Source organism: Rattus norvegicus, chromosome 2 (assembly GCF_036323735.1).
Source record: "Rattus norvegicus strain BN/NHsdMcwi chromosome 2, GRCr8, whole genome shotgun sequence".
NCBI classification, from domain to species: domain Eukaryota; kingdom Metazoa; phylum Chordata; class Mammalia; order Rodentia; family Muridae; genus Rattus; species Rattus norvegicus.
This window is the reverse complement of record NC_086020.1, coordinates 175,964,691-175,991,568: the sequence shown is the minus strand read 5'-3', so window position 1 is coordinate 175,991,568 and position 26,878 is coordinate 175,964,691. Positions and strand designations below refer to the sequence as shown.

The 26,878-nt window shown below is 51.6% G+C and overlaps 1 long non-coding RNA gene and 2 other non-coding genes across 3 annotated transcripts; 1 reads left to right on the top strand and 2 right to left on the bottom strand.

Moving 5' to 3' along the window:
* Window positions 1–2,420: 2,420 nt before the first annotated feature.
* LOC100911992 (uncharacterized) lies at window positions 2,421–25,609 on the bottom strand. Its single transcript, XR_005501073.2, has 7 exons — window positions 25,230–25,609; window positions 24,759–24,928; window positions 17,525–22,472; window positions 11,268–11,361; window positions 7,717–7,875; window positions 6,589–6,798; window positions 2,421–2,669 (listed from the first exon to the last, which is right to left on the bottom strand). It is a non-coding gene; the product is annotated as an uncharacterized LOC100911992 (long non-coding RNA).
* Mir3597-1 (microRNA 3597-1) lies at window positions 16,500–16,607 on the top strand. Its single transcript, NR_037350.1, has one exon. It is a non-coding gene; the product is annotated as a microRNA 3597-1 (primary transcript).
* Mir9-1 (microRNA 9-1) lies at window positions 16,510–16,598 on the bottom strand. Its single transcript, NR_031811.1, has one exon. It is a non-coding gene; the product is annotated as a microRNA 9-1 (primary transcript).
* Window positions 25,610–26,878: the final 1,269 nt, after the last annotated feature.

Below are 26,878 nucleotides of genomic sequence, written 5' to 3'. Positions count from 1 at the left end.
AAGGCCTTGGCTACCCTGTTGAATGGGAGGGGGGTGGAAAAGGGAACTGGGGCAACCCGAGGAAAAGTGAGGTTTTCCCAAAGGCCTCCACACTCCTAGGAGAAGGCCCTGGGCTCAGGCTCAACTTGGCTTAGATCTGCTGAAAGACGAGGCAACTTTCTTAGCGTTTCTGGTTCTCAGTCTGCCCAGCCCTGGGTGTTCTCTCCCCTCTTGGTGTCTCTGCCCTGACTCCCTGACAGAAAATCTAGGGCCTATGCAGAAACAGTCGTTCCATCCTGCCCACCATGGCTGGAAACTTCTAAGTTGTTGCAAATCAGTGGCTGGGGACTTGCTACCTGTTATCTGTGCGGCCTGCAGAAGCCCCAGACCCGTATGGGAAGGGTGTGAGGTCATCATCAGGATCCAATGACCTGTGAGGGACCAGGATGACACCTGCCTGGCACAGTTGCTCTCTGGGGTTCTTTCCCTCTGCTGGCCTGTGTGTCCACCGCCTTTCTGCCAGTCTGTGAATTTAGAGCCTGGGTTGTTCTTTCACAGACCCATGGGGCATGGTTTGGCCTCTCCTTTCCAGGAATCTCTCTATATTCTCTTCCATCTCTAGTTCTTTCCCAGACTGATCAGTCTTTTTCTTTGGTCAGTCCTTCCTGAAGTCTAACCTTTTATTGTAGGTTGCCGCTCCCTAGAGGCTGGCCTTTTTCCCAAGCTACCCTGCAGCTGGAACCCAAGGGGAAAGGGAGGGCTAGCAGGCTCTATGGTAACCCTGAGAAGAGAATGCCTTCTCTCCTCATCTGCATATAGACAGACTCATCTGCATACAGACAGACTCATCTGCATATACTCAGTGGGACTCTGAGAGCTTATACTTAAGTGAGTGGCTGCCTGGTCAGTCAGTGGTGGAATCCCTATTTAGGGAGGAACTCCTCCCTGCCCCCTTGCCCTCCTGACCCCAACTGGGTCTGGCTAGGTCTTTCAGTTACCTAAAGGTCAGCCCACCTCCTGCCTTTGCTTGCTGCTCTGGGTCTGGGCATAGACCAGCACAGCCACCAGATCCTCTACAGATCCCAGGAGCTTCCTCAGGAGCTGCTAGTGCAGGCTCAGGATTGGCTCCGGATTGGCCACCACTTTCCACGCCTATGTCCCTGAAGACTAGTGCTCCAGTGGGATAGGGGGAGGGGATGGCAGCTTTCACTTGAGCGCACAGGGACCTGCCCTTGGGGCCATAGTGGGAGCTGGCAAGGTCAGCCTTGGAGCAAGCCCCTGAAACAACCACTAGGGCACTCACAAGCTCTCTTCTAGCCTGGTGAACTCCTTAGATATTCCAGCAGCAGCCATAGCCTGGTCAGATCCATGGCTCTGTCCTAAGGCTCATGGGGGCTTTCCTGAAGCTGGGGTGCTCAGGACCCTGAGGTGGTGCTTTCCCTCCACAGCCTCTGTTCCTTTGTAAAATGAGGTCACTTTTTGTTTTGCTGAACCACGCAGGGCTGGAGCATACAAGGGAGACTCTTCACCTCAGAGTAGGGTTAAGGGTGAGGTTGCTCTGGAGCAGCCATCTTGTGCCAATGTCAGGTGTGTCTGTGCAGGCTCGCTGTGGGGAACTTAGTGTGGGGTGTGGATGCAGGAGGATTGTCCCTGGGAGGCTTGGGGCTAATGGTTGTGTGTTGGGAGGGAGGGTAGAGGGTGGAGGGAGGATACCCCCTTTGCTTTTTGTGTTATTACAATCTGCCATGTGTAATAGTCTATTTTCTGTGTTTAGACAAATCCTGGGAGTCAACTGAAATTTCAAGGTGTTCAGACAGGAAGAACTCTGGGTGGGCACGAAGGGTGAAGTCTGGGCTCTGCTTGTGCTCCCAGCAATGATTTCAGGAGCACGTTGGATGTGGGTGTCGTTACAGGGGGAATAAGGTCAAGAGCACAGCTTCTTGGATCTTCTGTGCTCCCTTGAGCTGCGTCAGGTCTTACGGCTGACCAGTCTTGCTAGCCCTGACTATATTCCTTTCTCTCTGTGTCACTGAGAGGATAGAGAGAATGGTAGTGTGTAGCCTGTGGGAAAGGGGTGTTCCTCGTCTATGGACTGTCAGACCAGGAAGCCATTTCTGAGAGTCTCTACTGAGAGAGGCAGCAACACCTACTCCTTGACTGAAGGGCAGCCCCGTTCTGGTTCTTGCCTTGTGCTCCCCTGGCACGGGGTGAGCATATTGCTCTGATGATCTTGGCATCCCACAATCAGTGGAGTTCTCATGAAGCTGGAGGTCAGCAGAAGGGGTGGGGAGAGGCACACTGTCCTCACGCCGTCCTGGGCTTCAGGGAGCTTCAGGGAGCCCCTCCTGGTGTGGCTATACTGCTCAGTAGTGTTGTTCTGGTATGGAGAACCCGCACACCCTCCATCCCTGCCCAGCAAGCACATCCAGAGGCAGCACTAATGCTCTGTATGCAACGTTCTTTATTGGAGATGGGGTGGGTCTCGGGGACCCAGCTGAGAGGCGACAGGGGAAATGGATGGTCAGGCTGGACAACTTGCTGGAAGTGACCAGGCATGGCTTTGGGGAGAAGCTGCCAGGTTGAGCCTCCACCCCGTCCACTTCTGCTTGCTGGAGCCAGCCAGTTGGCAGTCTGCAAACGTACTTTGCATGACAGGGGTGCTCAGGGTGAGGTCAGGTCTTCTTTTTGGTCTGTAAAGAGAAATTGTCCTGTTACCCCAGCATAGGGAAACCAAAAGCAAAAGAATTGCTCTGAGTTCAAGGCCAGCCTGCACCACACAGCAGGAACACACACACACACACACACACACACACACACACACACACACACACACACATCTCTCAGATACATACTCAAACACATATGCACATTTATACTCAGCACATACTCATGAAATAAGAAGTACTCTTTGAATGGAGACCTGTTAGTAGACAGAAGTTACCTGTGGTCCAGAAAGGTTGTCTATCCTCTCCACTAGCAGACAAGGAACCACGGCTAAGGATCCCCCCCTGGGCCATCCCCGAGCACTGAGGGCAGGATGTTGGGATGAGGCTTAGATCTGTGGCTGGAGCCCGGGGAAACTTGGTCACAAAGACAGATGCATAAGTGCGAGAAAGCAGTCTGGTAGCATCTGACTTCTGCAGTCTGGCTAGCCTCTCTCCAGTCCTGCCTTCAGCTCCTGGAAACTGGTAGAGCTTCCCTTGGAGACTTCCTGTGCTGCTGGGTCTGTTCTCTGAGCCCTGGTCCTCTACTGTGCTGGAATCTGTTCCACAGGAAGTCAGCATTGAGAGGGAGGGAGCTCTGTGTGGAGCACAGAACAACTAGCAGCTGTGACTCTGGGGAGCAGACCAGGGACTCCAGGGACCTCTGATTGCTCTTATGGACCTGGGGACAGAATCATTTGGGTTTCAGCCAGAGCAGATAAAATAAGACAAAAGCCAGTGATAGCCAAATCAAGGCCAGTGTGACAAAGCACAGGTGGTAGCCGTGGCCGGCAGCTTGAGGAACATTTAGAGTTCCTATACCAACCTTATAGTCTAAGAAGAGAACTCCAGAAGAAGAGGGGATCTCAGCCGCATCCCTGTGCCACCCAACTCTACTCTAGGTCACCTTCCTGTGCCTGGACTCTCCTCAGCCTTTTTCTCCTCAGCTTCTCTCCCCCCACCTTTGCCAGACCTTAACCTTGACTGGAGGGAGTGGACTGAGAAGTCAGTGTTTAGATCAGTCTGCTGAAAGCCCCCACCCTCTAAGAGAAGGATTGTATTTATAAACTTGGGTTCCTCCAGGTTTGGTTCCCAGGGCCACCTGCAGGCCCTCAGAGTGTTCCTCCACCCTCAAAGTCCCCCACCCACCCGATTGCTCTGTCGGGTAGTCCCACTTCCAAGATGGCTGAACCTGGAGGGATCCACAGGAGAGACTGGTGTGTGTCAAGGCCTGATGTGACTCAGGGTAGGGCCTACTCTAGCTGGGGAGTATTCCAGATGACAGGGCCAGCCAGGATCTCCTAGCAACAGTAAAGTGGCAGGGGGCTGGGAAGAGGGGCGGGAACAATGATATCATAAATTACCCAGCCTTCCCACCCAGCCCCCTCTTAAGCAGGGTCCTTTCCCTCTCCACCTGCTTCTCAACCAGCTGGCTCCCTCAGCACCAATGCACTCTTCCAACCAAGGCAGCCATTCCCCACCTTCTGTTGTGTGATAGAAGAAACTGGAACTCTCAGGGATCAGTTGGAGCCTTCCCAGGAGTCCTTAGGGTTCCACTAACCAGCCTAGGAAATGACCTGTCTGTAGTAGACTTGCTCTGCCTCCTCAAGGGTGCTGGTAGGGAGTAAGGAAAAGAAGTTCCAAAACATTTGGGGGACATTGAATGGAAGGCCTCATGTCTTTTGAAAAAATATATTACAATTTTTTGGGGTTTGCACAGGCCATGGTATATGTGTGGTGGTCAAAGGACAACTTTTGGAAATCAGTTCTTTCCTTCCATATGTGGGTTGTCAGGCTTAGAGGCAAGTGAGTCTACCCACTGAGCCATCTCACCATCCTTGACCCCCAAGTCTTTAGGGGGCATTTAAACTTCATACAAAGTTGGACAGAGTCTGGGTTTCCATTTCCTTTCTCCTAGAGCCAGGAACTGCTTTAAAATGATTAAAGCTGGGTGGTCGCTCCCTTTGTGCACCGTGCCGCCGCCTCTCATCTCAGCCAGGGCACGCTGACAGCTGGTGTGACAGCTACTTCTGTCTTCACTACATGGCTGAGGAAGGCTCCCAGGACAGGGATGAGAAAAAACAGTGGGACTTCCTGATCAGAGTGAGGAAAAGTCTATCTGAAGCAGGAAACAGGATTGGCTGCCCCACTCCTGCCACCCCTGCCCCCACCCTAGCACTGAGCTACAGTTCCAGACCAGAAACAGGAGGTGAACCCCGTCAGCTCTATCTCACGGACTCTGAGACATGGAGTGGAGAGAGCATGACACAGAGCTGGACCTAGTGGCCTATTCTGGCTGTTGCCGCTTTATGTTTCTTGGAGATAGAGCCCAGGGTGTCCTGGAACTCATAATATAGCCCAGGCAGGCCTGAAGGTTTAGTGATTCATCTCCTCAGCCTCCTGAGCACTGGGATTATAAGTACATGTGGTGCTGGGGGTGGAAGCCAGGGTGTTGTGCATGCTATTCAAGCGCTCTCCCAGCTGAGCTGGCCATGATAACTAATTAATTTGGTTTTATTTTGTTTGAGATGGGGTCTTACTATGTAGCCCTAGCTGGTCTGAATTTAGCTATGTGGACCAGGCTGATATTAAACTCATAGAGATCCTCCTGCCTCTGTCTTTCAAGTCTGGGAATAAATGCGTGGGACATCATACCCAGAAATTTGGTTTGTTTTTGAGATCAGGCTCTAAGGGCCTCTGTTCCAGGCTGACCCCAAAGTCACCACTGTTCTGGCCAGACTTCCTGGTACTGGGATAACAGGTATGAGTCCTTCTGCCTGGCTTGCCTGGCCATGTTCGAGAACTGGATACTGATAGGAGTTTTGTTTTGTTTTCTTTTTTTTTTTCAGAGACAGGATAGTTTTTGTTTGTTTTGTTTTGTTTTGTTTTGTTTTGTTTTTGTTTTTTATAGTCCTGGCTGTCCGTGAACTTGCTCTATAGACCAGGCTAGCCTCAAACTCCCAGAGATCTGCCTGCCTCTTCCTCCCGAGTGCTGGGATTAAAGGTGTGTGCCACCACTGACTAGCTCTGATATAAAAATTTGAGGATCTGTTTTCTGTCCTTCAGAAGCCCCAGAGGAAAAGTCAGAGAGAAGGTAGTGCCCTGAGTACCAAGATGGCAGCCAATTGTCATAGCAACAGCAGAAGGAGTCTGGTTGGCTGTGGGGGCAGAGCTGGTATGCCAGCTGGTGCCAGATGGACAGCCCAGCAGAAGGCAGCCCTAGCAGGTGAGACTCCACTGTGTTCACTCTCTCTTCCATATGCCAGCCTCAGCCTGATCCTTCCCTCCAGTCCTAGGGGCCCTGGTGCTGCTGGCAGGGGGCTAAAGCCAATGTCATTCCACCCCTGACTCTTGCTTGCACAACAAGGGACAACCATGTCATGACAAAAGACCCCCCTGTTCATAGTCTCCTGGACAACAGGCTTGGGCATCCCAACAGATCCAAAAGTAGATCTCTGCTGACTGTGCCAAGGGCCGGAGACTCGGAGGTGGAAGACTGTGGAGCAGGCCTAGTACGTCCTCAAACATTTCACCGAACATTCCATAGCACCTGACTTACACTGCTCTGGAGAAAAAGGAGGGGGCTGGGGGAAGGAAGAGGGTCAGCTGGATGCAGCACTGGTGCAAACAAGATACCGCCCTCTAAGACCTGAGATCCAGACATCAGGCAAGCGCCTAGAGTAACTCTGCTCTCCCTAGCTGGCATCCAAAGCCCAGGCTTCTGGCAAACTGTCCCTCCAGTTCTACCCACCTCCTCTTACCGTGTCCCTCAGCATTCAGCACTGGACACCAACACCGGACATTTGTACGCTCCCCTACAAAGGGCTATAAAGATCAGGGCCCAAAGGCACTAAAAACTTGCCTCCCCACTCCTCCAAATAACAAGTAAGGGAAGCCAAAATCTTACCTGTCCAGTCTCTCCAGCACTGACCCTGCCTTTTGTTGTCCTTCCTGTAGGCTGAGCTCTTGACTTGCAGTCATTCTACTGTTTAAAGTGCTCCAAACCCAATGCACAGTTAGAAGGACCAGGTAGGCAGCAAGGGTCTGGTGAAGAGGGAGACGACCTCTGCTGATCAGCGGGAAGAGACTCTCAAGTGAGGCCAGGCAAGAACTTATGCTGAAGACGGAGGAGAGCAGAGTGGTTTAAACAGTGCCCCCCACCCCAGACACTGTTTTGCCTCTGATCAGTGCTGTTTCCCTCCTTCCTGATACAGTCCTCAGTGTAAGAGGTTCCCTGTGGAACCTAGTAAGACCAGACCCATAGCATGGGAGGGGATGGGAGGGCTGGAAAAGGAGAAGCTAGAAGGCTCAGGAGGCTGGGCCTAGACCTTGGAGCCTGACTGGGCAGTGGGCAGGAGTCTAGCCTGGGCACAGCTCTATTATAGCCTCTGTGGGAGACTCTAGCCAGGCCTAGCTTCTTGCTTTTAGTGTGGACCCGCTGGAAGTCTAAGGCCCCTTCTAACCCTACCCCGATTGCCCTGAAGGCCCTAAGAGCTAAGTCCCCTCACCTGACAGCCACTGCCAAGGCCACGTACAGAGAAGCCTTTGTGTAAAGCCTGGCAGTGGCTTACATTGCAGCCTCGGGACCAGCAGCAGGTCCTCTTCTCCCTACCTCAGTTGTTCTCCCAGAATCCCCTCAGACTAAGCCCTGGATCCCTCTCCTTATTCTCATTATCCCTTTATTTCTTTCAGGAAGTTTCTAAGCAGAACTTCCTCCCTGTCTCTATTCTAGTACCAGCTGGCCTTACAGTACCTGACCTCTTCAAACCATTTTGCTTTTAACATGAGAGCTCAGAAACCAGTAGGTTGTATACACATGAATGTGTATGCAGTGCCCCTCAAGTCAGGTGCCAAGCCCTAGCATCTCTGAGCTCATGGCTGACTTCCTCAAACCCCGACCGTTAAGCCAGTGTCTCTGCTTCAGCATCTAAGGCTCCACCTCCTTCAAGGGATAGGCAAGTCCTCAAATATGCCATGCTCTTTCTTACTTCATTGATATTTTCCACCACCTACTCCCACCCAAAGTCCTGCATACCTGAGTCACTGCTTCCCTCCAGGAAAAGTGTCCTCCAGAAAGCCACTGGGCTCGTTGCAGGGAAACCGCCATGGTCTGGGGTGGGTTGTATCTGCTTTCCCTCTGCAAGGCTATGGGAGTCTCCTCCAGTCATGCACACGGACTAGGCACTCAGGGAACCTGTTAGGCATCAACATGCAGACGTAAGAAAAAGTTGGACATATGAGTTGACACAGGAGGGAAGGACAGGGTTTGATGATGCAGACTTGGACACAGGACTTGTTCAGACGGTGCTCGGGATTTGAACCTGGGGCTGGAGAGATGGCTCAGGGGTTAAGAACACTTGTTGAGGGAACTTGATGCTTTTTTTTCTGATTCCTATGGGCACTAGGCATATGTGTGGTCCACATACATACACAAAAGCATTCGTATACATAAATCAAAAGACCTAAAAATTACACATTTGAACCTGAGGGCCTATAAGCTCAGAGGAAAGAAATCCAGAGTGTGCTCAGTTCACTCCAGTGAGCATCTCAGCTCCCTCAGAAGGACTCCCTCCTGAGCTCAGCCAACCCAGAGACTAGAAGAGCAGATGCCTTCCCACTGTCCTTTGCAATAGGGTCTGAGCGTACGACTACTTCAGGCTCTAGGCTCTGATCTGGAAGGACATTGGGCAGTGGATAAGGTGTAACTCTGTGGGGTTTTGATTGTTTTTCGTTTTGAGGCAGGGTTTCTCTGTGTAGCCCTAGCTGTCCTGGAACTCACTTTGTAGACCAGGCTGGCCTCAAACTCACAGAGCTCCATCTGACTCTGCCTTCCACGTGCTGGGATTAAGGGCGTGTGCCACCATTGCTCTGTTCACTCTAGTTATGAATAGACCAATGTTAAGAAAATGAATGATGGGGCTGGGGATTTAGCTCAGTGGTAGAGCGCTTACCTAGGAAGCACAAGGCCCTGGGTTCGGTCCCCAGCTCCGAAAAAAAGAACCAAAAAAAAAAAAAAAAAAAAAAAAAGAAAATGAATGAGCTGGGTGAGGGTGGTGGTGGTGGTGGTGATGATGGCGGTGGTGATGACGGTGGTGGCGGTGGTAGTGGCAGCAGCAGTGGTGCACACCTTTAGTCCCAGCACTCAGGAGGCAGAGGCAGGTGGAATTCTGGGCTCAAGGCCTGGTCTATAGAGTGAGTTTCTACCTTTAGCAAAGGTTGAAGTTACAAAAGTGACTAAGAGGGGACATCAGGAGTGCTGTCACTTCTGTGTGCAGCTGGCTGATCCAGAGGACTGAGTGGATGAAACTAGGAACACCTTTAGGATATAACACAGAGGCCAACACAGAGGTTGGGGAGATCAAATAAGCATGAAATTATACATAGAGGATGAAGAAGGCTGGCCTAGTTGAGAGGTTGTGAATGGCCTTAGAAAAGGCACAGCTTCATAAACGCTATGAAGATGGTGGTGGCCGGCCGGCTGGGCCAGAGAATACACTGCTGGTGCACAGTGACTCTCCACAGTCCTGACACCTCCAACTGGCAGATGATCCAACCTGACCAGGCTTACCCTGCCCCTCTCCTGCTGGACTTTCCAACAGACTCTTCCATACCTTTGACATCACCCATAGTCTTGTGTCCTCTTGGATCTGAATCCAGGGATGAGGCTTCTACCACCCTGCTTAGATGCTGAACCCCCATAACTCTTCTGGGAGCTCCCCTCTCCCCTCTTCTCCATCTCCTGTTCTAACTGCACTGATAGTAACGCCCAGGTCTGTTCTTGATCAGCCGGGAAACCCTTCCTTATGCTGTCATTCTCCGTGCCCACCACCCAGGCTGGCACTCAGCCCACATCTCTCAGAAACTGCCATTTTATAAATGCTAGCTACCTAAGATGGCGGTTCCTCTCGTCCTATGTTTCCATTCTCACAGCCTCACATCCTACCCAGCTTTCTTTCTGAAGCCTGATTCCAACAAGGTGGGGGGCCCTCTGACTGAAGAGCCAAGGCCGGAGGAAGCAAGACAAAAAAAGGACAGAAAAGGCAGCCCCTTGGCATCTCTCTTTGGCATTTGAGTCCAACTCAGGGAGGGAGGGCAAAGGGAAGAAAGAAAGTAGTATGAGTTTTTATTTCCATCCTCTTCCTGCCTCCCCCCCCCCCAGCTCTCCCCTCACACTTTGATGAAAACAAAATCTCTCCCTTTTTCTCTTCTCCACCCCCCCACCTCTTTTTTCCTGGCTTCTACCATGAGCCTCCTGCAATGCAAATGAACTGTATTATGCAAATATATGCAAATAAGGCTTAACGAGCGGAAGGAGGGGGCAGAATGCCTAATGAGTAATGGCGAGGGTACAGATGGAGGGTGTCAGGAATGGCTCCCTCCTCCTTGCAGTTCCCACAGCCTGGAGGTTTGCTAAAGGTAGCAGGTGTCTATTTCTGGGAAAAAGCAGAAGGCCAGGGTCCCAACATAGCCCACTGCTTCAGTTGGGGAGTCCTGGGATGGCTTTAGCTACAGTAAGGGACAGGAGAGCTTGAGAAGAGAGGGGTTAAGTAGAAGAGAGAGGTGCCCCTCTATGTGCCTTGGAGCTGAACGTACCAGCCTCACTGCCCTATGGGCCTTTGGCACCGGGTGCTGAGGGTGGTGCATGCACAAGAATGACATGGCTGTGCATTAGAGAAGAGGATTCTCAAGGGAAGATTCCCAGGCAGACCCAGGTTTCTCCCAGAGCTGGGGGTGAGAGCTCTCTTTTTGTGTGCTTTGGGGTTGGGGGTTGGGGTGGTTACTATGGCAACATAGCGTAGAACACCCACCTCCCCAACATTCAGCCCCAGAGGACTTAGGGGCTGGGGGTGGATAATGGATTGACACCCCCTGATGCCCCTGCCACCTGGCACTGCCAGCCGGAGATGGCAGTGTCAAATGTGAGAGAGTGGTCTCTTTGTCTGTAGGCTCATGGTGTTGGGGGAGCAAGCGTGGGCACACAGAAGGGCCTTTCCCAGGCCCCGGTCCAGTTTGCAAGCCTCCTGCTGGCCCCCGGAGACTCCTGAGGCCATCCACTGGCCTCTATACCCTGGCAGATGGTGGCCCCTTGCCTTTTCTGCTAGGTAAACCTTCCCCATACCCTCTGCAGGGCTTTCCCTTCAATGCCTTCTCAGACAGTGAGAACAGTCAGTTCCACCTCTCCCTGGTTCTCACAGATAATTCGCATTCCCAGACATGTATCCTCCTTTTGTGTGTAACATCCCAACTCCTGCCAGGACTGGACAAGGAGATTCAGAAAGGGGAGTCAGAGGCAGAAAAGGCTAGGCGGGGTTCAGGAGTCTGAGCCTTCAGGCCTCACTCGTGAGCTGCATAACCCGTGTCTCCTTTCTTCCCCTCTCTGGGCTATATATGAGAGGTTTGTTTTAGCTTCCTGTTGATCTGAACATTCTACGTCTTACATGACTTACACGGGATCTTTCCTACAGTGCTCCCGTTCAAGACCAGTGATCCTGAGATAGTCATGCCCCATCAGATCTGGAGTGCAGTGCTGGATGGTCGAGTAGACAAACCACCACTTTCCTAAAGGGGGTCAGCCGGCTCACTCACCGCCGGGAGCTGTCCGTGGTGCTGGATGTCGCTGGTCCTCATGTCCTCAGAGAGTGGGCGGGAGGGTAGAGCACCCACCCGCCCAGGGGAGTAGCTGAGGGAAGAGAAGCAGAAACATTTGGATACAGTAAGGAAAGAGAAAAGACAACTTTGAAGGAAGTCTCCTGCTATTGGAAAGGAGAGTCGATGCTGGAGTCGATGAATCTGGCACTCCTCACCCTTCCTCTTAATCTTCAGGAGCCTCAGATGATCTCAGTTCTCCTCTGGATCCATTTGGAAAATCTACAGGCTCCTGTGAGCCTGAGCCAGTGCTTTTGGCCTTAGGGAAGAGCAAGATGGAGGTCAAAGACAGACCTTTAAATTCCATTCTAAATACTACGGGCTCTTCAAGTAATTTAGTAATAAAGAGGAATAAGGGCATTCTACATATAGCAGGGGCTAGGGAGGTGAGAGTGTGGCCTCAGCACAGAGAGGAGAGTGTATCTGTGGTGCGGACCCCAAACCTTCATTTCCTTTCTGAGTTTTTTGGGCTGTGCCAAGCCCAAACACCTGTATGGAGATGAAGGGTGGTTTTGGTGTGCAACCAAGTCTAGAAGCACTGGTTCAGAAGGAAGTGGATAAGAAGAAGTCCCTGAGCTGCTGGAGGAAGGGAAGGACAGGGAAGAGAGGCTCAGTCGGGTGGAGACTCACATCAGACAAGACAATGGCGTGCGTGTCCCCACAGGGTTCCCTTGCATGGGCACAGGGAATGGGTGACACAACCTGAGGGTATGGGACTCCCCTCAAACAGAGAGTCCCAGGGAGGCAGCTGTGGAAGGTAAACAGCAACAATGGTCCCTTTCAGTGTCCAGACTCCAGCCCTTCAGTCCAATTAGTAGACACAGCAAACAGCAATTCAACCGCCTTCAGCCGCTGTCATAACAAGCTCAGAGCGGCCTTAATGGGGGATTAGGGCAGGAGGAGGGGGGTGTCACTCTCTAGCCTTGGCAAAGCCTGGGTGGCAAGGAGCCTCCCTTTTTTCTCACCTCTCTCTTCAATTAAAAGTACACCCACCCTTCCTTCTGTAACCCTGTTCCCCCTTCTCAAATCCCTCATGTTTGTCTTCTCCTCCCCTGCAGTCATTTGAAACCACCATTAGCCTAAATTCACTCACCTCCTGGGGGAATTGGCCCATTTTGCCTGTTGGTGCAATAGCCCCATCTCCTCTTTTGTCTTCTAAAAAAATGATTTTCTTAGGCAAGAGCTCAGTGTGAACAAGCTGACTTTGAATTCTGGGCACTCCTGCCTCAGCCTCCTGAGACTATGGGCATGACCCACTAAACCCGGCCCCTGCTTTAGAAGCTCTAGAATCCAGATATTTCATGGCAGAGGGTCGTAGCTACCACTTACACATCATGTAACCAGCCACGCATGTTCTTAGGAGAAAGAGCACAGAGTCAGGCATACCTGTAAGCATTGGAGGATTGAGGCAGGAGGATCACCATCAGTTAGAGACCAGCCCTGGCTACTTTGAGGGTTCTAGGCCAATCTGAGCTAAAAGTGAAACTGTGCCCTAAACCTGACAAAGAGAGGTGCAGGTGCAGAATAAATAGTGATGTGCATTCTTCCCCTGGTAAGCTCACCAAGGGTACCTTCCACAGCCCTCTTTTAAAGGTTTACGGTTCCTTGGTTACAAAGGAACTTGATCCCCAAAGGGATCTTTCCAAGCTACAGCCTCCAATCCTTGGCAGAGAAGGAATGCCTCCCTGTGGGTGTCACCACATGATGAGTAGAGCGTCCTTTAGCAAAAGGACACCCTGGGAAACTCAAAGTAGTGTGTATGTGACATGCTTGAGACCAGGATTCCAAAACAAAACCAAGTTCCCTTTCCTTCTTTCTTTCTCTTTCTTTTTTTTTTTCTGTTTTTTTTTCTTTTTTTGAGAACAGGGTCTCACAATGTAGCTCTTGCTGTCCTGAAACTCACAGAGATCCACCTGCCTCTGCCTCAAAGTGCTGGGATTAAAGTCATGTGCCAATCCACCACACCTGGCTCTTAGATGCCTAGAAGGAGTGGGGGGATTTTGTCTCTGGGTTGGATTCATGCAAAACTTGAATCAAATATTTACAAGAAAGTTGCCCTCAGTTGCCTAGACTGAGAGCTCTGCAAAAGGACAAAGGGCAAGGAAGAAAAGTAGGTCGGGAAACTAGCCGAGGGACTGGAGAGATGCTCAGTGGTTAAGAACTGTACTGACCCAGTTTTCAATTCTCAACATCCACAAGACAGTTCACAAACATATGTAACCCCAGTTCCAGGGTGATCCAGCACCCTCTCCTTGCCTTTGAGGGCAACAGACTCTCACAAATTGCCCTCTGATGTACAAATGTATTATTACAGACACAAAATAAATTTAAACATTAAAACAAAGACGAGGAGGAGGAGGAGACTTCGGTATTACTGTGATGTCTGGATTTAATAAACGCCAGCTCTTTTCTGTGGTTTTACCTGGCCACCTCCTAGCATCCCCAGTGTCCCAGCTGAGTTTCCCAGCTCATATATATGGCGCATAGACACAGGCAAAACAGACAGGGAGAGATAGACCTCGTTTTTCAAACATTTTTAAAGGAAGGAAACCAGATGTGAATTTGGTTTCCAGTAAGTCTGGTGGATGAAGAATACAAATGGCAGTTCTTAAACAAAGGAGGCTTCTCAATGAGATGAAATGTGAACTCAGACCAAAGCAGTTCTCCTACACAGTTTAATTGGGTAAAGAGGGTGCTATACAAAGAGGGGAAGCCAGGTGTGATGGCTCATGCCTATAATTAATTTCAGCATCTGGGAGGCTGAGGCAGGAGAATTGTCATCAGTTCCAGGGAAGCTCAGGCTACATTTTGTCTCAAAAAAGGGAGAGACCCATGGAGATATCTCTGGATAAAGGTGGTTGACATTTGATCTCCATCTCCTGAACCCACATGGTTGAAGGAGAGAACAGACTCTCGCAAAGTGTCCTCTGATCTACAAATGTATTGTTACAGACACAAAATTAATTTAAAGATTAAAACAAAGGAGGAGGAGAAGACTTCGGTATTACTGTGATGTCTGCATTTAATAAACTCCAGCTCTTTTCTGTGGTTCTACCTGGCCACCTCCTAGCATCCCCAGTGTCCCAGCTGAGTTTCCTAGCTCACCACACAACCTCGTACCAATCCACACAGTTCTTTCTCTATCCTCTTCATCAGGCACATGGACTTCACAAAGGGCACCTGCTGCCCTGCTGAGAACCACACACAAACACAGCCAGTGTGCACCTAGAGAAGACACAAGCCCTTAGCAGCCTAACCTCCTAGCCTCTACTCCTAAAGCCTTCTATTCTCTTTCGAAGAGCCTATGAGCCAATGTACTCATGGGAAAAACCACTGGGGTTAGCAATTGAGGCTCTACGTGCTCCTGGGAATGAGCTCCCCCCCCCTCTCTGTGTGTGTGTGTGTGTGTGTGTGTGTGTGTGTGTGCCCAAGAACTTGTTGTGTAGACAAGGATGACCTTGAATTCCTGATCCTCCCTCCTCTACTTCTCAAATGCTCAGATTATAGGCCAGTGCTGAGATACAGGGCTGTATAGCCCTGGCTGTCCTGGAATTTGCAATGCAGGCGTCCCTCTTCTGCCCATACAAATCCTCAAGAATCACAAGGCTGCTCTTCTTTCTACTTTCCCAGTCGGCTCCCTTGGTGGGGGGGGCACTTCCTCCAAGAGGGAATGGAGGAGCTCTGGGTGTCAAGCCAGTGAGGAGCATCAGCTGCTCACTTGTGTCTGTGTACCATGGGATAACATGGCATCTGGGCAGGCAGGGTTAGATGACCATTAGTCCTAGCCTAGACCTAGCTCCTGCTCTCCTCGATTCAGGCTCCATCCCCACCCCCACCCCCCAACAAAGCAAAACAAGTCCCAAGCTTCTGGAAGGTAGGGACTTCGTTTCTCTCTCCGAAGATGCTGAAGGAGACACGCAAGGGCAATAGGTTCCCTACAGTCCCAGAATTTGGATTTGGAGTCTCCAATATTTCCCGCATGGAATACAAAATTGAATCATTATCTTCTAGCTATAAAATCAGGTCCTGGGAGGAAATTTTAAATTTATAAGAACCACCGGAGTCTGGGTGATGACATTTTGCCCAGTTTTCTGCCTCTTATTAGTCGGTTCAGCCCTGGTCTCCAAGTGCCAGTTGGTCAAGTTCGGCCCAGAGCCATGAGAGCAGAAGGGGATTCCTAGCCCTGGCCATGTTTGTTAGACCATCTTCTCAGCGGTAGAAACCCTCTTTCACTAAAATATTTAGGTCAGGCAAGATAAATAGATTCTTTTTACAGGAGCCCAATTAATCTCTCTAATTCTCTGCTTTCTCTGGGCAACACAGCTACACATTCCTTTGTGTTTGAGCTCCTCGGAGCTCCTCGGGGCCATTTGTTCTTCTGGGCCGAGATTTCCAAGAGTGAGGCTAGGACCTGAAAGGTGGGACGCTCTAAAGCCCCCACCCCGCCTCTACACCTTCAGCCATTAACGACAAAGCAGCCCGAGGGAGTCCCGTTAGACTTAACTCTGATCCTGAAAGCAACGAATCTGGGTCCCAGGGTCCCAGAATTCCCGTGGGGTTAAAGGTCTCTGGCCACTTAGGCCCTTGCCCTTGTGCGTTATTTTGTTTCTGCATCGCCACTCTCCCTAATAAGTTCGTTGTGTGTGTTTATTTTAAGCCGTCCCCACTCCTAGACCTGTTCCCACCTGTACTATCTTGACCCCCAGTAAAGCTGAAGGGCTTCAGGGAGCCCACCAAAGCAAAAGCCAGCTTTCTAGAGATATCCTACGAACCACGAACTCCCCCAGTCGCTTCGAAGAGCCAGAGGGAAGCTGCCCACACCAGCCACCCACCGTTGCTCCCAAGATGCGTCGAGGCCGGGGGAGGGGTTCTTCCGAGTTCCCCCCAACCCTTCAACTAGATTCCAAGGGCTCTGTCTCTCCCAGGAGCAGCTCCCCCCCGCCCCGGACTGAAGCCTGGACTGCTCCATTTTGACCAGGCCTCCAGAGGCGACCCTAAAGCGGCTTCTTGCTTTCTTCCCAGCTGAGCAGGTCACGGGTGGGGATCGCGAGGTGGCTGAGCTGAGCAACCCTTGAAGACGATGACTTCCCCTCCCCCAGCCCTCCAGCCTTGAGGGACGCCTGGCGTGGCTCTCCCTCCTGCAGCTGCCGCCACCAACGTTCCAGGCCCTCTGCGCAGTGTATGGGGTTATTTTTACTTTCGGTTATCTAGCTTTATGAAGACTCCACACCACTCATACAGCTAGATAACCAAAGATAACAACCAACCCCGCCTCCTGGCCGCCGCCTCCTCTTCCACGCAGCCTCCCGGCCGCCGCCTGGACCTCCGCAGTCTCGAGTCGCTCGACGGCGGATGGGGGACGCGCGTGTTGTGGAGGCGAAGAGATGGAATCCTGGACCTCACGCACTAGCACGACGAGACCTCAAAAAGGCGAGGAAAGGATGCTACCGCCGACAGTTCTGAGGTCGGGAATCTAAGCTGCATCCAAGCAGCCCTAAGCCTGACCGCCCATTTCCCGCTCCCTCCACCTCCGTGCAGAAGCAGGGTTCCGCCGGTGCTGGTGGAAAGGCTTCAGGGCCTTTCGTGCCACCCGGGAAGACCGTAGGGGCCGAGGCCGAGGCCTCCCCAACCTCCCACGGTGTCCACACCCTTCTCTGGAAGGTCGGGTGTGAGCTCCGCGTGGGTGCGGCAGGGCCGAGCTCGCAGAGCTGCTTCGAGCTGCCGACTACAGGGGAGCGGCCGCGAAGCCCGGGACGGGAACCCCAGCATCGGGGAACCCCGAGGCCCAGAGGGAAGCCTGTGGCTGGCGGCGGGGTGGAGGGTGATCCCGAGACTCCCCGGCGACTCTCCCAAGGGCAAAGACCCCACCCAGAGGGAGATGGGCGAGCAGTCAGGACCTGGGGCTGCGGGGTAGGGCAGAGGGCGGCCAGGCAGGTGCGCCGAGCCCTGGACCCACAGAACCGCGCGGGAGCCGGTTTTGTGCAAAAAGCAGCCGGAATCACCCAAGGATGTGAAAATTGCTGGGGGTCTGAGCTAGAGATGCCCTTTGTGGCTGAAGGGGGCGATCTGGACTGAACCCACTTGGAGGTCCAGGGACCGTGCAGAGGGTGTGGAGCTCCATGGTCGCAGGTGGCGGACGCGCGCGCTGGACTGAGGCGCTTCCCCACCTCGTGCCCCACGCGGGTCCGGCCACTTACATCAAGCCCAGGATGCCCGGTGGTGGTGTCCTGCGCGGTCTTCAGGCGCATTCCTACCCAGGCCGCGCCACGGACGTGGGTCGAAGATGCCGGGGCTTGCCAGGTGACGGGGCCGAGCGGGAGCCGGCAGGGTGGAGCAGGGTCTCGAGTCCCAGCTCCCTCCTCAGCCTTGGCCGCTGCTCTGGCGGGGGCGCTCTCAGGCTCCGGACTTTTCATTCATCCCTTCACACTCCTTCCTCAGGCCAGCCTCTGATTGGCTATACCTGGTCTGACGTCACTGCCTCGTTCGTCTCCCCCCCCCCCACCTCACCACCCCCTTTCCATGCCCGTCCCTCTCCCTCCCCAGGCCAGTTCAAGACGTGCAGTTGGGGAGCCCCTCCCCCAGAGAATTTGGTGGTACAGGGGATCCAATGTCGTCCTGCGAATCCTCATCCTTTTGATGCCTCATCTACTACCCGCCTGCCACGTCGGTAATCCATTGCCAATTGCGGTTCTGATATCCACCCTCGCTCTTCTTGTCGATCCTACATTTTCCATTTGGGCTCTACGGTACATTGCACCAGGACTAGCGGGCAAAGATAGAAAATAAATCGGGCAAAATTCCCTCAAAGAGAAGTGATCTGTAAGCTCAGTCCGGGGAGGTTGAGGCAGGGATATGGATTGGAGATTCTATCGATCCCTGACCCCTCCCACTGGGAGAGTGTTTTGAGTTCTAATTCTTCCCAAACTCTGGTCCTAATATTTGGGAGAGGCGAGGATCTCTTTTGTTCAAGGTTTTCAACTCAAAACACTGACCGGAAGATTCTATAGGTTGGGTCTCCTTCTAGGAGACAATGGACCAGCAAAGGCGGCCTTCTGGTCTGCATTCCAGGAGAATGTTTCTTGAACCTGTTTGCAGTATCAAGTTTCCAAGTGAGGAAAGAAAACCACAGCTGAGAATCCTAACTGCTTTTGAGACTCAGAATTCGGCCAAGCCCTGGAGATTTTTAACAGGTCTCTCCCTCTACCCATGTTCCTCCAGGCTCCAAGGCACCACAGTGCCAGCTCTGGAGCTGGGTTCCCCAAGGACGATAACCCTGCAGCAAAGCTCTGTCCCTCCCCATCCTCAACTTTCTCCCCCTGGCTCTCTAGCTAGTCCAGCCAGAAGATCCTTCTCTCCATTGAAGAAGCAGAAAAGCACCAGGGAGTAGTCAGATGCTGTTGGGCAACATCTGGGTTCTAGCTACACCAAAGTTCTCAGAGCAAGCCATGAGCCCAGGAGCTGCTGTGTGTGCCAGTGAGCTGTTCCTTCATCCTCCTACTCACCCTCTGCTGGTCCTTTCTATAAAACTGGCTGAGATTCCTAAATCCTGCTGGTCCTGTAACCAGGGACCCTTAAACCCTGGGTCACCAGCAGTCCACTCAGGGGACCATCATTTTAACCGTTGGGCCCGTCTATATCTATCTGTTAGTCCCATGAATAGCCCAAGGCAAAACCAGACCTGCGACCTGCGTACTGCTTGCCTTGCTTGGACGGAAGGTGATGGCTAATAGGTTTAACTTCGTGCTTCTCCCCCTAACAGGAGAATGGCTGGATGTTCATTGCTATTGATGCTGGTTGCATGGCTGCGGGTGGGGCCGGCTTGAGATGAGAGAAAACCTATAAGCTGTTTCCCTACCAGAAGGATGAGAGCAAGCTGAAGCAAATAGTCACATCTCTCCAGGTCTCAGGACGTTCTCAGGACCAGGTTCAGCCAGAATTTTATTTATTTATTTTTAATCTTCTTTCTTTCTTTTTTCTTTTTTGTCAAACCTCTACATTGCCTTAAGGCTCTTTTCTGAGAGTGGCTCATTCATTAATTGAAGTACTAAAGGGCAAGCCCAGGGCCTCTCATAGGCTGGGCAAGCCCTCTACCCCAGACCTCTTTTACTTTTTATTCTGTGACACAGCCTCCCTAAGTTTAGCTCAGGCTAGCCTTGAGCTCACTTTAGCACAGTTCGGCTTGGGGATTTTGATCTTCTTGCCTCAGCCTCCTGAGTGCTGAGATTACAAGGTTGAATGAGGCACAGCTCAGATGCTTTTGCTGTGCCAGAACTAAGCCACGTACAATGGTGGGGCTGAAAGAAGGGGACACTCTATACAGTTTCCTTCAACACCCCCACACCCTTACAGCTCAGAATGGTGTGCCCAGAGGGTTTGGGGGCTCCTGGAGCTCTAGTACAGCTGCAGAATAAAAGGGAGCCCTTCCCCCAAGTATTCTCTAGGCAGCCCTCCCTCTGGCTATGATGCTAAATACAGTCCCTAAACCCATCCAGTAAGGCCCTTTACTGGGTTTCTCCCCATGCCCACAAGCCTGTGACTGTCTGCATGCCACCTCATGCCCCTTCACACAAGCAGCATCCACACTAACTCCTTTACACGCGCTGGCCTGGCTTCCTAAGAGCATTGATTTACTCGATTTGCTCGTTCCACAAAAGTGCTTTTAAACCCCGAAAGTCCCTTTCTCCCCTTACCCTCCCTTCCCAACACCAAAAAGTTTAGAGGTCAGAGTCAGCCTCAGAGAGGCTCATCTGCCAGTAAGATGTTTCCCTTCCTTCTCACCAATTTTTAGCATTCCCTGTCCTCTGCAGGGACCCCTGCCCTAGAGTCCTGCAAGCCTTGAGGTAAAAGGCAGCTGGACTAGTCAAACTTTTCTTCTCAGACGCTGTTGTATTTTTGTTGGGAAGGGGAGAGTACGCAAAAGTTTCCTTGCCCAATGTACACTCCCACCCCATATTCCTAATGGCCAAATTCAGATACAACTGGACTTTCTCAAAATTAACCTTAAGGAAGAAACGAGCACACTTTGCTGGGTTCTAAAAATGTTCCTCAAACAGCAGATACAGAATAAAGTCCTGCTGCCTTTTATATTGACTTTGGGCTTTTAGGAGCAGTTCAGTCTAACAGCATCCAAATTAAGGAGAAGGTGACCCACAGAAGAACAGCCCACTGCACTCATGCCTGCCTCTGCCCAGTTCCTGAGGAAACAATTTTTGTCTGGGTTCACAGGACAAGCTGGCTTCCCACTGATCCTTTAGAGATGCAGGTGAATGGTACCTTCACCCCAGTGAAAATGGGACCTTGCTAGGCTTGATGCTTGGAGAGAAGCAGAGGACTGAGGACCCTCTGCTCCTTTTAACTGGGATCAATCTGGGTATAAATTAGTACACTACATTCTTCAAGGTTTAAACAAGAAACCCCTTCAAAAGTGGCCCTCAAGAACAAGTTTTTTTTTCCCCTTTGATGTATCCTTCATCCACAAAGAAAAAAAGTAGGTAAGGTTCATGCAGAATATTTGAGAAACAAACTTATGTCAGAGGAGACGACAGAGAACAGACTTGTGTCCTGGACACAGCAAGTCTGCAGGACTCGAAGCTGGGTACAATAGTTCCAGAGGGCTCAATTGGCTCACCGACCTCAGTCTCCTAAGGAGCAGAGCCCTCTCTTTCCTCCAGCACAAAGCAATCTACTCTCTCTGGTGGCCTGTGGATCTCACTGAGTACTTCTTGGAAGGATATTTCCACTCCTTGTGCTAATAGGAGTCTGTGGGTGTTCCAGGAACCTTCATCCTTTGGGGGTCCCCGGGATCAAATCCAGGACTCAATACATTACTAGGCAAGCACCCAAGCATTGAGCCACAGCTACAACTGAAGCCAATGTCCCCTATCAATACAGCTGCCCACCTATTGTCTCTGTGTCTGAGGGGCCTACAGAAACAGAAGCACAGACTCAGTTATGCTGTCTGGACAGGGCCTTTGAGTCCCTGTGTAAACTTTGGCAGGAAAGCACTCTCATGAAATAGTAAGGTAGTGCAAAAGGGACGTGTGCTTAGCGAGTATAATAAAAACATAGCTTGTCCTTGTTTGCAAGGTGGATTTGCCTTAGAGATGCACTCAGAGCTTCGTCTGAGGGTGAGCTTATCTCTGCAACAGAAGCTAATTACTGTGGCTACTATTAAACCCCATTCCGTTACTGAATGCCTTGCAATGTCTATAGCATTGGGACAAATAGAAGTAACAGCAGTTAGAAATGGCAGGGTTGTTTATTTGTTTGCTTGTTTTTAAGGCTGCCATATACACAGATGAGGTTAGGATGCCTCAGGACTGGGTTTAGAGGAGGTGACCACTGTGGACACACCCTTTCTGGGAGTGGGAGCATTTCCAGCCTGTGGAAATGCTACCTTCTCAGCTCCTCTTGGTCTGCTCACAGAGATGAACCCTGCAGAACTCACATGCCTATTGCCCTAGTCCTACAGTATCGGGGAGAGGAGACATGGTGACCAAGATGGCAGGGGTCAGCTCAGTCATTCATATCAGACTTTTGTCATAAGATTATCTGTGGTCAAAAGCATGAGTGTGTAAAGCACACCCACACTCAATCACAGGCATGCACACTCACACCCATAAACTCAGACAGATTCAGTGGTAAATTCATGGAAAGCTAAGCAGTATTGTCTTCCAATGCTTAAAGGTGCATGTACCCACTCAGCTACTTAAGGACCTCACCCCTGCCCGCCCATTCATTCCTATTTCTGTCTCCTTCTCAAACTAACCACTTCCCTCAGAGTCAAAGACCTCCATGTCTTCCCCAGGGGGCTGTGGAAGAAGAGGGAGGGTGCTTTCCTCGCTGTGCAGAACCAGACACAGGGTGGCCTTTTGTCCCCAGGCCATGTTGTTTGCATTGCTTTGACAATGCAGGTCTGGCTACAAAATGGACCAAAAAATCAAAGGCTGGAGACTAGAAGAGATAGCGAGTGGGGTGGAGAGCTGGGATGTAACAGGATTAGCTTCCTTTTTTTCCCTCCCCCACCCACAACACCATCAAAGCAAGGAAGGAAATAAATACCCCAAAGCCAGAGACGCGGTCACCTAGGATGACATCCGAAGAAACCAAACAAGGAGGAGGCTGCTTCTGGACAGCTGGCTGCTTCTGTGGAGGGAAGAACGCAGAGGTTAGGGCTCGGTCCTCTTCCCTCCATCAGCAGTCTCCCCAGAATTCCCCATCGCTCCCCAGTTCGGTCCTCAGGACTCAGGCATGCTCAGCTCAACAAAAGACCAGCCAGATACCAGGTCTCTCAGTCAGCTCTGCTGGGTGACTCTGGTCTCCCTGCCTTGACCTCACCACCACATCTCCACATCTCCACCCAACCCTTCAGGCCCAATGCCCAGGGTGCGTCCACCTGGAGGAGCTCTCTCTCAGCCAGCTAAAGCCCATCACCCTCTCCTCACTGATTTCTTAGGCTATCACAGTGCATAGGTGGAACGTAGAACCTGGACCAGAACTATATTTCTGTCTGCCCTACAAACTGTTAAGTGCTGTGTACATCAAAGATACTCTCAGTCATAGCTAGGCCTGGTGGCACACACCTGTAATGCCAGCTCTCCATAAACTGAGGCAAGAGGATCAGAAAAGTTCAATACCTCATCTCAAAAATCAATAGTGGTGAAGAGTGTAATCTCTGCTATCATAGGACCACCTTTCCTTTCCCTGCCCATCTCTGTCTTTAAATCCTGGCATCTCTCAGGATCCAAAAAGACGTGCCACGGATATCAGTCTTCCTCTTTTCATGTACACAAAAGGCGAGAATACAAAGAACTGTGTATTATTTAATGTTCCGTGAGGGCTCCATGCACAGTTCGCAGCATGTTTCTAGTTTTTTATATTCATATTAAATTAGGGTTGGGGGAACTACATAGGTAACTCCTAAAAACACTCTAATGAAATTCCATATTAATTATTTTATTATTTAAGCCAGAAGGAACCAAACTGCTGAAAAATTTGGGAGGGGGAAAATGGGGGAGCTGAGGAGTAGAAATGAGCATTAGACCCAAGCAGGCTTTCTTAGGAGTGTTCTGCATACCTCTTCCCCACTTCCCACACTCCAGAGTGCTCAACTGACCCAGGTCCCATTATACTACCCCTTCACTGGGGGATGTGAGGTCCCAATCTGCAACTATTATCAAAGGGGACCCTTCTCTCCCATCTACAGACCTGAGGGAAGGCAGGTGCTACGGCAGGTGGGAGCCTCCCACTTCTTTGACCTGATTCAAAGAGAGCTCAGGGGTCCCTCTCTTTACCCATCGATGCCCATAAACCCCAGGCTCACAGTGCCCAGGGCAACTGTAGGAAGCGAGCCCAGTGTACACAGGACATGTGTGTGCACATGTATGGCAGCTAACCGCCTCAGCCCCTCCTAGGAATCTAGCCTCAGGGGCACCAGGACGGGTCTTTTCTGTTCCAATCTCTACTGTTTCACATAATTCCAGACAGTGTGACCAAATGACAGTGCAGGTGGGGATTTGGGGCAGGAGAGTGATTGCCTCTTCTTTGCATCCTGGTTACTCTTTTAAAAATTAAAACAAAAAACAAGACCCACTCCAAGAAAGAACAACCATGTTAGGGTAAACGTGAAGAAAGCTGAATCAGAGCCCACCCCCGCCCCCTGCGGCCCCGGTCTGCCTCTCAGTCCCTTCCCACTCGTGGGAACAGGGTGAAGAAGAATAAAATTAATACAGATTCTGTAAAATGGCCTTTTCTCTCCCAATTCTGGCTTCCACCTTCCTAGAAACATGGGATCTTTCCCCTTACCCCAAAGTGCCCCCAGACTTGTTCTTTCCCTAAAACCCAGTCTCTAGGACAGAAGGGATAAGGCAGAACAGGGGAGAGGCCCACGAGTCCAGATTCTGAGCCATTTCCCTCTACCCCCGTGTCTGCTCTCTGCTCTCCTTCCAGCCTCCCTCTGCTGCATTAAGATGTTGGCCATGTCTGGGGGAGCGAAGGGAGGGGCGGATTAATAGGATCAGTAGCACTGTGACCCTCCCCACCCTCCCACCCCCAATCTCATTGACTAATTTACTGAGCTGGCAGGAGCTGGGTAAGGGAGAGAGATCAGGGGCCTCTGGCCTGGGGCAGAGCCCTTGCTTCCAGCTCCTGATGGATGATGCCCTGGATGCCCGGGAGGCAGGAGTGAAACCCGGTGGGCAAGAGGCCAATTCCACACACGCCTCCCTGCCGCCTGCCTCCTTTTTATGGACACCCCCACCCCCAAATCTTTACCAGCTTTCCTTTCTGTGGTACCAGCCTCCATTAGCCAGGAAGAAGGCTAGGTTCAGATGTCTTGACTCGTTTTTTTTTTTTTCTAGAGTATCACTCTCCAACCTCAGCCCAGATGCCTGCCAGGGCTAGGTCCCTCCCTGGACCCCAGTGCCTACTTACCTTTCCTGTGCGACCTCACGGAGAGGCCACTGCCGCTGCCGCCCGCCCGCTGGTCTCTCCTTGCTCTTCTCTTCTTGTGGAGTGGAGGATGCGGCTCCAGTACCGCTGACGTAGCATCTCTTATCCATTCAGGAATTTCGTTTGCTTCTTTCTTTCTCTTACTGCTCTCCCTGGAAAGCCAGGAAAAAAGGGGACGCTGGCTGCCCCTATCTGGGACCACCACCACCACCAAAATAACAGTCTGTCCCGCCAGATCCTCCTCCTCCTCCCTTCTCCAGCTCGAGTGCGTGTGGTGTGTGTGTGTGTGTGTGTGTGTGTGTGTGTGTGTGTGTGTGTGTCTTTGTCATCCCCACTGCTTTCTGTTGCCTTTTCTAACCCAGTGCAGGAAGAAGGGGCCAGGGGACACTATTGTTCCTCCAGGCCACCCTTGTCCCTAAGGAGGCAAGGGAAGAGAATGAATGACAGAAGTACCCTTGTCCCTGTATCCAGGCTTCTTTGAGTTTTAATTCACTTTTGAACTTGAGGCTGTGATTGAATGTGTGTGGGGCGTGTGGAGAGTGGAGCAGACACCCTTTGCCACTTGAGGTTGGTGTTCAGTCCCTCCTTCCCCCAAACTCCTCAGGCACCTAGCCCAACCAACTGGCTTAATCACAGATTTAGATCTTGGTTGTGAAGGAATAAGTGGCCACTGGGAGATAAAGGCTAAGACCTGGCCTAGGGATGGGCCACCAGCTCCTGGATGTCTAGACAGGAGGGGTGGGACCACAGACTCAAAGTGGGAGATAAATTATCTTGTTCTTAGAGAATGATTTGGAGGTTGGTTTCCAGGGCTAGGGTTTAATATTTGGTGGAAGGTGAGGCCCCAGTGGTACAATGGTCGGGGGCTCTTTCCTTTCACCCCCACTCACAGCCCCTCCCCTTTTCTCCCTCCCACTCTTCCTGGCCTGCATGGGAACTCTGTCTGAGCTCAAAGTGACAGACAGCAGGCCTGCATGCTAATGAAGTTTGTCTCAAGTTCATTGTCAAAGCCCCCTCTCCCCATGGCCCCCTTCCCTTCTCTCTCATACACAAATCTCCCTCCAACTTTTGTCCCACAGATCTGGAGGCCACTTGAGTCTCTGCTGGCTGGCTCCCCTCTCTCACCCTCCCCCCACTGCTTTCAGCCTCCCTTCTCCTCACTACTTTCCTCAAATGAGGAGTGTGTGAAGGGGCTTTCTTCTCCGATGCCTTCCCAGGCACCTTCTGGCCCAGGCATCCCTAAGCCCCAAGGAGGGAGTCTGAGGGCTGAAGTGTCAGAGTCTTCCGACAGTAGCCCTTCCCCATTCCATAGTAGAAAGCTGCCCCCCTTCTAAGTCCCCTATCCCCCAACTCCCAGCCCTGTCGTCTGGACCCAGTCTCCCCATTCCAGTCCAACTGCCCCTCCCCCACCCTCCCATTATGATTATTTCACTCTCCCTTGATTACATCTGCTTCACTAGCTCAGAAATAAAGATCCTTTGAGACTAATTTTGCACCCCCACCTCTCCCCTCCCCTTTCCTCTAGCCCCGGCTCCCGTTAGCTCCTTTCTCACCGGCTGGAAGACATTGAGTTCCTTGTCTAGGGAGCTGGGGGGTTGATAGGAGGGGGTGCCAATGGAATGGGGGGGTCTCTCCAACTCAGGAGGACGTGTCCAGCAATCCAAACCTGTCCTTTTGTTCCTACAATCCCTTCATACCGTCGCCACCCTCTGGAGCTTGTAACCCAGTAACCAGGGGACAGGGAAGGAAGGGGAGGAGGACCCTGAACTCACCCCACCCTCAATTCCAGGGAAAGAAGAGAAAAGGGGGAAAATTTAAATCCCCCCTCATTAGCCAGAAAGGAAGCAAAAGGGGATAATTATAATTAAAAGCAGACAGCTGTGGATCCCGGCTTTTATGCTGCTCCAAGCCTCCGCCCCATTTCTCCCATCACCAGAAATCGGCCCCCTGTGCATCCTGGCCCTCGTTCCTGCTGGAGTGGGGCTCGTGCTGGGGGAGACAGGCACAGGGACAGGCCATTCCACTTCCTCTCCCGTGATGGCACTTTCTGGAAAAGCTTATTAGGCCCAGGAAATATTGTCTTCCTCTTCCTGACTCGTAAC